Source organism: Leptidea sinapis, chromosome 4 (assembly GCF_905404315.1).
Source record: "Leptidea sinapis chromosome 4, ilLepSina1.1, whole genome shotgun sequence".
Taxonomy (NCBI): Eukaryota; Metazoa; Arthropoda; class Insecta; order Lepidoptera; family Pieridae; genus Leptidea; species Leptidea sinapis.
This window is the reverse complement of record NC_066268.1, coordinates 7,578,235-7,590,637: the sequence shown is the minus strand read 5'-3', so window position 1 is coordinate 7,590,637 and position 12,403 is coordinate 7,578,235. Positions and strand designations below refer to the sequence as shown.

General features: G+C 33.5%; 1 protein-coding gene and 1 long non-coding RNA gene across 3 annotated transcripts in view; one reads left to right on the top strand and one right to left on the bottom strand.

Annotated features, from left to right (window-relative positions):
* Positions 1-12,403, top strand: part of LOC126979752 (octopamine receptor 1-like) — an 84,470-nt gene that overhangs the window by 30,884 nt on the left and 41,183 nt on the right. The gene's annotated exons all lie outside the window — the stretch shown is intronic.
* On the bottom strand, positions 3-11,009 carry LOC126979849 (uncharacterized). 2 transcript variants are annotated; one of them, XR_007732880.1, is made up of 3 exons: positions 10,598-10,997; positions 4,319-6,579; positions 3-583 (listed from the first exon to the last, which is right to left on the bottom strand). It is a non-coding gene; the product is annotated as an uncharacterized LOC126979849 (long non-coding RNA). The 2 variants fall into 2 exon arrangements; XR_007732881.1 differs by lacking the exon at positions 3-583 and having other exon boundaries at positions 6,398-6,579; positions 10,598-11,009.

The following is a 12,403-nucleotide window of genomic DNA, read 5'->3' as shown; positions in this document are numbered from 1 at the left end:
CTTGATAAAAACGACAAAATCGGCTGCTATGAAGAAATTCTGTTCAAAATTAATGGATGTCCAGAAAATTTAATTAGATAGGTAGTTATAAAAATTTTGAAAAGTGCAACCCTATGTAACTCAAAACTGCGATGCGTGTATTAGTCTTGGGCCCGATGATCAAAAGAAATTTAAACTATGGACTTCGTAATCCAAGATAAAAAAATCTTTTGTTTAATCTACTGTCGTAATACTAACAGAAACTGTGGATAGATTAACTGAATTTTGATTTGCCTTTCCACATAGCTGCATTTCTAATTTCGTTTATTCGTTCATTCAGGTAATGGCAATAAACGGCTAAGTTTTATACAATTTTACTTTGACATCTTCAGGATGCAGTGGACACGTTGACATTTTGCGATTATATTCATACGTTTAAATAAGTTATTTTAATTCGTGGTATTTATTTGAGATGTTGTTCTTAAAGCTAAATTATTAATTTAGTCTTGTTGAAGTTTGTGTTAATTCTTTTGTTATTTTGGCCGTTTAAACTAGTGTGATCTTCCGATCAACTTCCTAATTGGAGTATTTTTAATTAAACTACCTGCACATTGTACAATGTACAAATCTTTTTTATTCATCAAATTACTTGTACAGCAAACGTTGTATTGCCATATATACTAATTAAAAAAAATTGAATACTTAACATTTTTGGGGTATAAAAAATAAATGCAACCGATTCTCAGACCTATTAAATTTCTTGTAATACGCCATCTTGCAACCTTATAGCGGATTTGTGAATGAAACACAATAACATAAAAATCGCGATACAAAAATAGTTGTAGATTGTAGAAGGGCAAAATTTGAAGTTTTATGTATTTTCAATGCTGAATCATAATAAAAAAATTGTCGAAAATAAAAATATATATTTTTGGATGGGTCATCCTTGTTAGCCTATTCTCAAACCTACCCGATATGCACATAAAATTTCATACAAATTGGTAAAGCCGTTTGGAGGAGTTTGGTAACAAACACCGGGACACGAAAATTGTATATATTAGATAAGGCTACTTACTCCGCACATGTGATGCATTTTCCCCATGGAGACTTGACTTCACCAGTAGGACACTTTAAAACATTAGCAATGAAATGGTGGTCGCCTTGGGGTTGATTATTAAGAGACATAAAACCTCCATCATCATCATCAGAACCTTCTTCATCATCCTGAGGCTTACGTACTCGCCTTCGTACCCGAGTTAGGTCATGAAGGAATTTAGGTCCAATTAATTCTTTATTATTTCCTTCAAAAACGCCATGAATATTTTCAGTTTGTACAAAATTACTGTGGATTCCATTTTTGCTGTTTATTACAACGTTTAGCTTAACTCCCACAAATGTAATACATAAAATAAACAAAACGACATAACTCTTCATCTTGTAAAATGTAATGATACTTATCTTTATTTACTTGCTATGTTTTGCTCTTGGATAGTGCTATTAACATAAAATGAAATACAAATTCTTTGAAAATATTTTATTAAATAAATTACACATAGTTATAAATATCTGAGTTTACAATTATTATTTCTAAATGCAAGAACCACGTGGTGCGGTTAGCGTCTCTTGCATATTTTGGACTCCTACTCTCGTTCTTGTTACCATACTTTATGTATTTGGTACATTTAAATCTAAGCAATTTATATTTTTTTTAAAACGATAACCCTCACTTCTTGGAATAAACACAGAAATTTAATTTGTAAACAATTTATGAACGCTGTGGGAGTCGAACCCGCAACCCCTCCGTCCATCTGAGCGCTCTTCCACTGAGCCAACCGTTCCAGTAACATATCGTTTATAAACTTGTTATGTCCTGTTCAAATCTCAGGTCGTGGCACAATTATGAAGAAGGGCATTAAGCCTCTACTACCAGCACATTTAGTGTATCCTGTGTTTACCTGAATTAATTTTGGATTTTTTTTTGATGTAAATGTAATGTTTTGAGTATAAAACGAGCATAAAACATCACTTTGTATTAGACTTATCTGGTTCTTGAAACATTTTTTTAATTATATATTGAAAGTATTACATGTGAATCCATCTGCGGGTAGATCTATATTATACGTCATAGTACCTAACGCAATTAAAACCGTTTTTCCGGTTTGGTTTTATATAGTCTATAACTATACAAATGATTTGAGTTATCTTTAGTATTAATTCCACAAATGATTTAAGTTTTCTTTAGTGTTATTTCCGCCAATATTTGTTTTCAAAACAATTCGACACGACAATTCGCCTCTACACGAGGCATCCTTAGGTCGTGTTGTCTCGCCAAAATCTGGCACGGTCGTGCCAGAATTTGCGAATTAACACTAAAGAAAACTCAAATCATTCGTATAATTATGGATTTCCGCAGAGTAACGCCTACTTCAATAAATTTTCATAGTCTATAACATTTTAGGGTTGTGTATTTTACCTACTATTTTCTGGTTTTGTATTAAAGGCTTGTTGTTCATCGTTCATATTGGATATTTTTTAACGGAATTCGGTATTTTTTCCAGAATTTATGATATTAATTTTTTCTTGAATTATTTTGATTAGCTATTTATTCCACGAAGGATATCTAAGAACTAAGAACGATGACTACATTTGTGAAGCTTATTTGGAGCAATGAGCGTACCCTTTGTACTTTTGTAGGAATTTTACAGTTATTATTTTCACGATTTCAGCAAATTCTGGCTTTAACAGCCTTTTCAGTACCAACACCATGTGGCTGTTACGATTTTATATGGTCATCTATACAGGATATGTTGGTATATCTATCGATAGAACAATATACCAACATAGAACTGATACCTAGGTTTTCAAGTGTCTTGAAAAGGATTGACAGCATCATACTCACTTTATAGAAGGTTATCTGAACTTAGGCTCTCTAATACCCCTTCCTGTATTGTAATTTGATGGTAACTTCAATGAAAATATACGAATTGGCGGGAAATGATCGAAATTTCTCATATTTTGCCCTGTGCTTCCCCGGGGCATAAAAGGAAAAGGGAAATCCCAATCCCGAGGGTAGGCATTTACCAGAGGTTGGCTCCTTTGCTCAGGCGGTTGAATTATGGGTACCAAAACGGCGCCTTTTTCTGCCACGAAGCAGTAATGTCTAAGCATTATTGTTTCGGTGTGAAGGGTGCCGTAGCTAGTGAAATTACTAAAGGTGAAGAGCGCAATTAAAGTGCCACTCAGAATTGTTGGGTTTTTCAAGAATTCTAAGCGGCACTGCATTCTAATGGGCAAGCTGAACGTCCTGCTCTTCCCGTTTAGTAATAAAAAATACGCGTTTCAGCAATATTTATGGACAGACTAATAACGCAATAAATAGGGATGGAACCTAGTTGTGAAGCCAGAAAGTAGTCCACAGTATGCAAAAATTACTTTAAATTTAACAACTTGATTTAACTTAAACTTATTCGCAGGAATTTATGACGTCATATCTGTACTTGAGTAAATTAGTAGTTATACTAAGCGTTACAGTTATCTTTCCGATTCTATCTATCTGTAACTATATAGTATATACTGAGGTTAGGAGCTTATTACGTAATATTAAGGACTACCGATTAGGAAATAGCTAACATAATAACTAACTTAGTGAGATTGGAAGACTGACCGTACTATTATCTAAATTGTTTACGATTTAGGAATCCCGTCACTACAAGTTATTTGGCGTCCGCGTTTTGTTCAAGACGAATGTGTGGTGCGCTTGATAAAAACGACAAAATCGGCTGCTATGAAGAAATTCTGTTCAAAATTAATGGATGTCCAGAAAATTTAATTAGATAGGTAGTTATAAAAATTTTGAAAAGTGCAACCCTATGTAACTCAAAACTGCGATGCGTGTATTAGTCTTGGGCCCGATGATCAAAAGAAATTTAAACTATGGACTTCGTAATCCAAGATAAAAAAATCTTTTGTTTAATCTACTGTCGTAATACTAACAGAAACTGTGGATAGATTAACTGAATTTTGATTTGCCTTTCCACATAGCTGCATTTCTAATTTCGTTTATTCGTTCATTCAGGTAATGGCAATAAACGGCTAAGTTTTATACAATTTTACTTTGACATCTTCAGGATGCAGTGGACACGTTGACATTTTGCGATTATATTCATACGTTTAAATAAGTTATTTTAATTCGTGGTATTTATTTGAGATGTTGTTCTTAAAGCTAAATTATTAATTTAGTCTTGTTGAAGTTTGTGTTAATTCTTTTGTTATTTTGGCCGTTTAAACTAGTGTGATCTTCCGATCAACTTCCTAATTGGAGTATTTTTAATTGAACTACCTGCACATTGTACAATGTACAAATCTTTTTTATTCATCAAATTACTTGGGTACTAAATATCTTTCTGTTATAATACATCATAAGGACAAAGCAGATGCTAAATTAATATGCGTATCCATAATTAATAAGTTTATCAAGGGTTACCCTTATCTTCAACATAAAACCAAGCTTTGCAGTGATAATTTTAAGTACCTATCACATTTATGTCTCCAATAAAGCCGAACGTTTTACGTCGTTATATTAGCGTGTAACATCTAAAAATTACCGAGTAAGTGTCCCGGGTTCGAATCCCGGTAGATGCATTTATATTAAAAATGTGTATATGCATGTATATTGTATTACAATATATTATTACCTTGCACCCATTGCATCAGGCTCCGTCGTAGTTTGGGGCAATTTACATACATGTCAATCCAATTCGGGACTACGTCTGGTTTCAGAAATCGATGACTCCACATCTCCTGAAGATGCCGATCTCGTGTATAAACTTCTCAGGCCACGACTGAGGATAAAATTGGTGTCGTTCGGCGTATAGTAGAGCGATAAAAGATAAGATAAGATCATTTATTTGTAGTCATGGGTATACATAGATGTTACAAATCACAATAAAAGTTCTCCATTCTTTGCCCGCATGCTGTGGCGTACAAATAGTAATTAATAACAAGTCAAACAAATATATATATATACACAATGACAGTTAATTGATATACATATCAATAATTGAATATTTTGAAATAACATATAATAATTGAAATTGGTAAAAAATCTGAATAAAATCTGAAAAAAAGTATTTTATGGAATAGTACGATTTTATCAGTAGGAGATTAAATAGCTTCTTTTTAAAACATGTCAACTTAAGTTCTGTGATATGTGTAGGTATATTGTTAAATATTCTCGGCACCATTTCAAGAACACTATTGTACATAGAAGCTGTGTTACTGCCATGTAAACGTAATGTATTCTTGCTTCTCAAATTTATATTGTGGATTTCAGATGTTTTGACAAATGTTTCAGGGTTAGTTTTTTCAAATAATGCTATTTCATAGATATGTAGAAGAACTAAAAATAAAGAATAACCTTTATAAGATTAAGATTTGACTAAGACAAGAAAACTCCGTCGTGTTAATTGGTGGCCTAAAATGGCAATGTAATGAAAGCGACTCAAATGCTGTGTTTAATATACTTACTGGCGACGAAAGCTGGACTGACTATTATTATGCCAAAACCAAAACAGTCTATTCAATGGGGTTTTCTTCTGAGAAGTTGCCAACTATAGTAAAAAAAGGTCGAAGTGTGGGAAAAAAGATGGTGGCCTCGTTCTTCGCAAGGACGTGGCAATTCTTTTAGAGAACCGAAAAACAGTTACTGCAAAGTGATACATTAAAAATTCTATTCCACTTATCTTGGAAAACTTCGGGAGAAATGGCGTCGAAGTAGAATCCTTCTTCACCTCGAAAACACCTTGTCGCACATCGCCAGACGAAGTATCGACTATTTGGTGACGTCACACCTAAAATTACTTACTGGGTCATCCCCATATAGTCCTTCGACTTCGCAACTTGCGATTTTTATTTTTATTTTACCAGCTGTGGCTAAGTTTCCAAAGGCCATCTGAGACCCCTAGGGACGCGTGGGCAAAGTGCTTTTCTCAGTGGTTCCATCGGATGCAGTCATGTATTGACGTGAATGGTCACTATTTTGAAAACATATAGTAAAACAAAACTATGTGCTATTTTAATCAGTTTTTTTCCTTTCAGTTTGACCCTCATTTGTGCTGTAGATAATCCTAAAAATAATTTATTATAAAGAAATATAAATATTCCGAAACTAACTAAGATTCTTGTTATAAGATTTTTTCAAAATAAAGGAATTTTATTGCAATTTTGCGATGCCCTCTAGATGGGTACAACAGGTTGACATTTTATGCCGTCAAGTAGTTAATGTACACTTGACTATAGTTTTCAATATAAATGCGTGCTAGTGGCTAGTGCTAAAAAATAAAGCAGAGAAACTGATTATCAGACAAAAATACTACGACGAATCTAGTTTTTGTCATCTTGTAAAATCAAAAATGTTAGCTCACACCAAACTTATTTATTTCCATATTATAAAATATAACATGTACTTCTTTTTAAAATCAAAGTATTAAAAACTTTTTATTGTTTTATTAAGTTGTAATTTATTAACTAAATCTGTACGTGATTCAATGTTATATGCCACACTCCTTATCACCAGCTCTTCTCAATTTTTTCTTTATTAATCTGAAAAAATAAATATAATTAGATATGCTCACAAAATTAGCCTAACATAGAAACGTTATAAAACAAAGCTATCATTCTAGAAAAAAACAACATTCATGTAATAATAATGAAAAAGCTTTTGATCGGGATATTTACAAGTTTTGCTAAGCTAGTATAGTTATACCACTATATAAGTACTAATAATTGAAAATCTAAATGCCCGTTTGTCTTGAATAGACAAAGGCCTCTTCCAACTTTATCCAGTCTTCTCATTCTTTAGCTTCTTGCCAATAGGTTGCAATTTATTGGTATCGTCCTGCCATCTCAAATATTGACTTCCGCTATTTCGCTAAAATGGTCTATTGTGCAAATATACTCTCGAACAGAAAGATCCACTCCTAATTAAATAGACTCGTTCTACTTAAAATTAAATACTACAATGAATAAAAATATACATGAAAATCGTTTATTAATGGCCGCCTGCAACACTTAAATAGGAAAGAGAATAATAGAAAATCTCAATACCGAAATAAACTACATTCTTAGTAACAAAAGTAAGCTAAGAAGATTGCAGAAGTGTCAAAAATTTGAACTTCAACAGAAATCACAGATTGATAAGAGCCTATGTCCTATCACGATTTGATTAGGTTAGTGGATACCAGAGTTACAAAATAGAAACGAAAGACGTAACAAAGCGCTTATATATCTTGGCCACGGCTACGGAATTTTATAGGGATCTATTCTGAAGTAAACATGCTTCCACCAAAGTTGAAATTGGTCCAAAGTCCAAAAAGTTGGCAATAGGTACGCAAAAAAACAAACTACTGGTCCTAACAACATTGCAAGTGAATGTCTAATTAAGTCTAAAGAAGCATTTGAAATGTCAAGTTTAATTCGTTTAATTTAAGTGACTTTTACCCATACTGAAACTAAAAACTCTAATTTAAGGATGAATGTAGGATTTTTCTAGTAGTTATTGTGCATAAATGCATATTACGCAGAAACAGTCGTGTTTGGCCACTCGTTTAAATATAAGTAAACATTACTATCAAACTTCCAAATTATGGAACTTAATATATATGAGCAGAAGTAACATCTCTGCGCTAATGTGAAATTTAGTTTCTGTATAAAAGATAGCAGGAAATATTTAAAAGGTACTGCGATCGATCATGTTATTTATTTTTAACGTGTAGTGAAAAAAAACTCACATCACTGGGACGCAGGGAGAAATACAGTATAGCTTTTGATTCTGTTTTGGGTTATAGTTCCTAAATATTGTGTATTTTGCGACTTACTCAGCACATGTCATGCATTTTCCCCAAGGAGACTTGACTTGACCAGCAGGGCACTTTGTAACATTGGAAATGAAAAGATGACGATATTGAGGTTGAATCTTTAAAGATGTAAAGCCACCTTCTTCAGATGAATCCTCATAATCATCTTGAGGTTTGCGTACTCGCCTTCGTATCCGGATAAGGGAACGAAAGAATTTAGATCCAATTAAATCATTATCATTTGCTTGAAAAACATCGAGAATGCTTTCACTATTTACAATAGCATTTCCTGCACCATTTATGTTTTCTACAAACTTTGACTCAACTCCCACAATAATTATAATATAGAAAACAAAACACACAAGATAACTCTTCATGTTGTCAAACGTAATGATTCATTTATATCTAGTCGTGCATATAATTTGGATTTAGATTCATATAATTTGGTAGCTATGCCTTTGCACCTTGATTGCCCCGTTAAGTGATAATTTAACTCCTATTGTTTCGGATCCCTTTTCCTTACTTTGAATATTAAATATAATTATTAAAATAGTTTTCATTTCAATTCTTAACAACAACACTGCGTTAATATTTTAAATATATTTTTTTAAATAAATATCAGATAACATTTTGAAAATGCATTTCATAATATAAAATTCATAAATTTTTAATATTGAGTCTGCAACTTTTATTGATAATCTTAAATTTCACCAGAACTTTTACTAGCTTAAAAATTTGGAAATCGGTTTAAGTAAGAAGATTTTGAAAAGTATTGCAGAAGACTAACTATGTTATGATAAAATATATTTAGAAAACAAAACACCGACTTTAAACATGCATATTTACCTTAAAAGTAGCTAATAAAATACTCTTTATTTTAAAGTTGGTACCAATTTAAACATTAAATTGTGTCTCATTAATAACATTATATTAATCCCACCATCACGGGGATGGGTTGTTAATACTACTATAAGCAGTTTCACTGCCAGATAGATACGGAGTAACTTCTACTGCATATTTCTAAGTAAATATAATTAGTATTCTACGCAAAAATTAAACCTATACATTTATGAACCAACTGTGCAACACGGGTCCTTTTCTACGAAAACGAAATTTCGTGGGGTGAAGTTGCTGGCTGGCACTAGTAAATTTTGTCAAAGAAATAATACACCAGGACAAAGCAGTTGGTTGACCTATAAATCACAAGTTTATCAATGTCACCACTATCTTCACGATAACACCATACTTCGCAGGCGATGATATTATTATTTTAATAAGTATTACATTTATATCTACAATATATTTATGCCTGTATAAGTAAGCATAAAAATCAAAATGAAATGGAATGGCATCATCATCATCAGCCGGAAGACGTCCACTGCTGGACAAAGACCTCCCCTTTGTTTGGATCGGTCCTGCGCTGCCCTCGTCCAACGTATTCCGGCGATCTTGACCAGATCGTCAGTCCATCTTATGGGGGGCCTACTAACACTGTCTTTCGGTACGTAGTGTCGCCATTCTTTTACTGCCCCACCAGCCATCTGTCCGTCGAACTATGTGCCATGCCAACTACCACTTCAGTTTCGCAAACATTTGGTCTTTGTCGGTATCTTTAGTTCTCCTACGGATCTCCTCATTTCTCTTTCTTCTCCTCATTCGATCTCGCAGGAAAACTCCGAGCAAAGCCCTCTCCATTGCCCTCTGAGCGACCATGAGCTTTCTCATAAGGCTCATAGTTAGCGATTACGTCTGCGTACCGTAAGTGATCACTGGCAACACACACTGGTTGAAAATCTTCGTTTTAAGACACTGTGGTATTTGGGACGAGAAGATTTTGCGGAGCTTCCCGAACGCTGCCCAATCGAGTTGGTTTCAACGAGTATCCTGTTTCGCTTTCATACTTAGTTGCAGTAAAACTTTTATCAAGCTCAGTGTTCACTTTTCTATGAAAAGTGGCGAGACGAGCAAGGTGTTCGAGTGATGGTATGTGATACGCACTGTGCTTAACAAAATGCAGTGCGACTGGGGGGGACTTACTTGAAAAACTAGAAAATGAATGTGAGCGGCATCTCAATTGCACGCAGTACCTTGAGATATATTATCACGTTGTCCCATCAAGTAAAAAACCAAAACACAATAATGCTTGCACGTTACTGCTTAACAGAGCACCACCCGCCTAGCCGGCAACCAAAAACATACTCTTCCAAGAGATATTTTTGAACAGGGTAATGAAAAATCTCTTGCAGATGTCTGCCATGTTGGAACCAAGTTTATCTTAAATAAATAGTAGTTAAAAAAAGCTAAAAAACACGCTTTTTATAGAAAACTGAACTAAAAAATAGAAAATATTTCCCACTTTTGTGTTTGGTTTATTTATAAAAAGTGTTTTGTTTTAAATATAATTTGCAGTGTTGAGTTAAAAATTCTCTTTGGTATTAAATAAATAAACAGCAATCTTATTTTGAAATTTGAGAAATATAATAATTTTATAAATCTCTTTATAATCTCGATAAATCTACGAAGTTTGAACGTAATCTAGCCGTTTAAAGAGGGTCAAAATAGCGCCCAAATGAGTCGTTTACAAACAACCATACATACAGGTAAAGCTAATAAAATGTTATTTAAATTATGTTATTTACATTAATTATTATGATTTACGTTTGGTGAAAAAAACCTCACATCACAGGGAGGCAGGAGAAAGGTAGTATAGCTATTAATTCAGTTTTGGGTTATATTTCCTTAACATTGTATATTTTGCCACTTACTCAGCACATGTCATACATTTTCCCCAAGGAGACTTGACTTGACCAGCAGGACACTTTGTAACATTAGCCATGAAATTATGACCATCTTCAGGTTGATTATTTAAAGATGCAAAGCCACCTTCTTCAGCTGAATCCTCATAATCATCTTGAGGTTTGCGTAGCCGCCTTCGTATCCGGGTTAGGTCACGAAGGAATTTAGATCCAATTAAATCATAATCATTTTCTTGAAAAACATCGAGAATGCTTTCACTATTCACAATAGCATTTCCTACTCCATTTATGTTTCCTACAAATTTTGACTCAACTCCCACAATTATTATAATATAGAAAACAAAACACACAAGATAACTCTTCATGTTGTCAAACGTAATGATTTATTTATCTATCTATTCATGCACATTATTAAGATTTAGATTCATATCATTTGGTAGCTATGCCTTTGCACCTGGATAGATCTGTTAACTGAAAATTTATTCTATTATTTCGGATTCCTTTTCTTTAATTTGAGTATTAAACATAATAATTAGTATAGTTTTCATTTCAATTCTTAACAACAACACTTCTTTAATATTTTAATTAGTAATAATAAGTCTGCACCATTTGTTAATAATCATTAATTCCAGAACCTCTATTAGCTTCAAAATTTAGAAATCGGTTAGTTAAGAAGATTTTAAAAACTATTGCACAAAAATAACTATTTTATGATAAAATATATTTAGAAAACAAAACACCGACTTTAAACATGCATATTCACTTTAAAAAAGTAGCTAATTAAATACTCTTTTTTTTAAAGTACCTACATTACATTATATTGATCTCACCATGACGGGGATGATTGGCTAATACTACTAATGATAGCAGTTTTACTGCCTGATAGATAATATTATACGGTGTAACTTGTACTGCATTTTTGTCAGTAAATTAATAAGTATTCTACGCAAAAAATTAAACCTATACATTTGTGAACCAATTGGGCAGCAGATGTCTTTTTCTATGTATTCGTTTAATTTAGTCAGCCGAAGTTGCTAGCTGGCACTAGTAAATTTTGTCAAATAAATAATACACAAGGGCAAAGCAGTTGGTTGAACTATAAATCACAAGTTTATAAATGTCACCAGTATCTTCACGATAACACCATACTTCGCAGACGATGATATTATTATTTTAATAATTATTACAATTATATCTACAATATAGTTATGCCTGTATAAGTAAGCATATAGATCAAAATGAAATGGAATGGCATTACATATAGCGTATTCTATTCTGCTTTCGTACTTCATCATCATCAGCCGGAAGACGTCCACTGCTGGACAAAGGCCTCCCCCAAAGATTTCTAGGATTTTACTGCCCCAACGGCCATCTGTCTGTCGAACTATGTGCCTTGCCCACTACCACTTCAGTTTCGCAAGCAATTGGTCTTTGTCGGTAACTTTGATTCTCCTACGGGTCTACTCATTTCTGGTTCGATCTCGCAGGAAATTCCGAGCATAGCCCTCTCCATTGCACTCTGAGCGACCATGAGCTTTATAATAAGGCTTATAGTTAGCGTTACGTTTGCGTACAACAAGCAACGTGCGACAGCAACTTCAGAACAAGCGGACGTGCGAAACGTTCATCATATTTCTGCGAGTTGCGGCGTAGTTACAATCATTGCACCCTCGGCTCGTAATCATTTTGAAATACACTTATTTCGAGTACTGAACGCATACAAAACTATCCCACAAACACCAAAAATCACGCAATTGAGACAAGCGCAAAATTTGCACATTTGATCCAGAAGTGAGCTGACTTGTGACTGAGTGA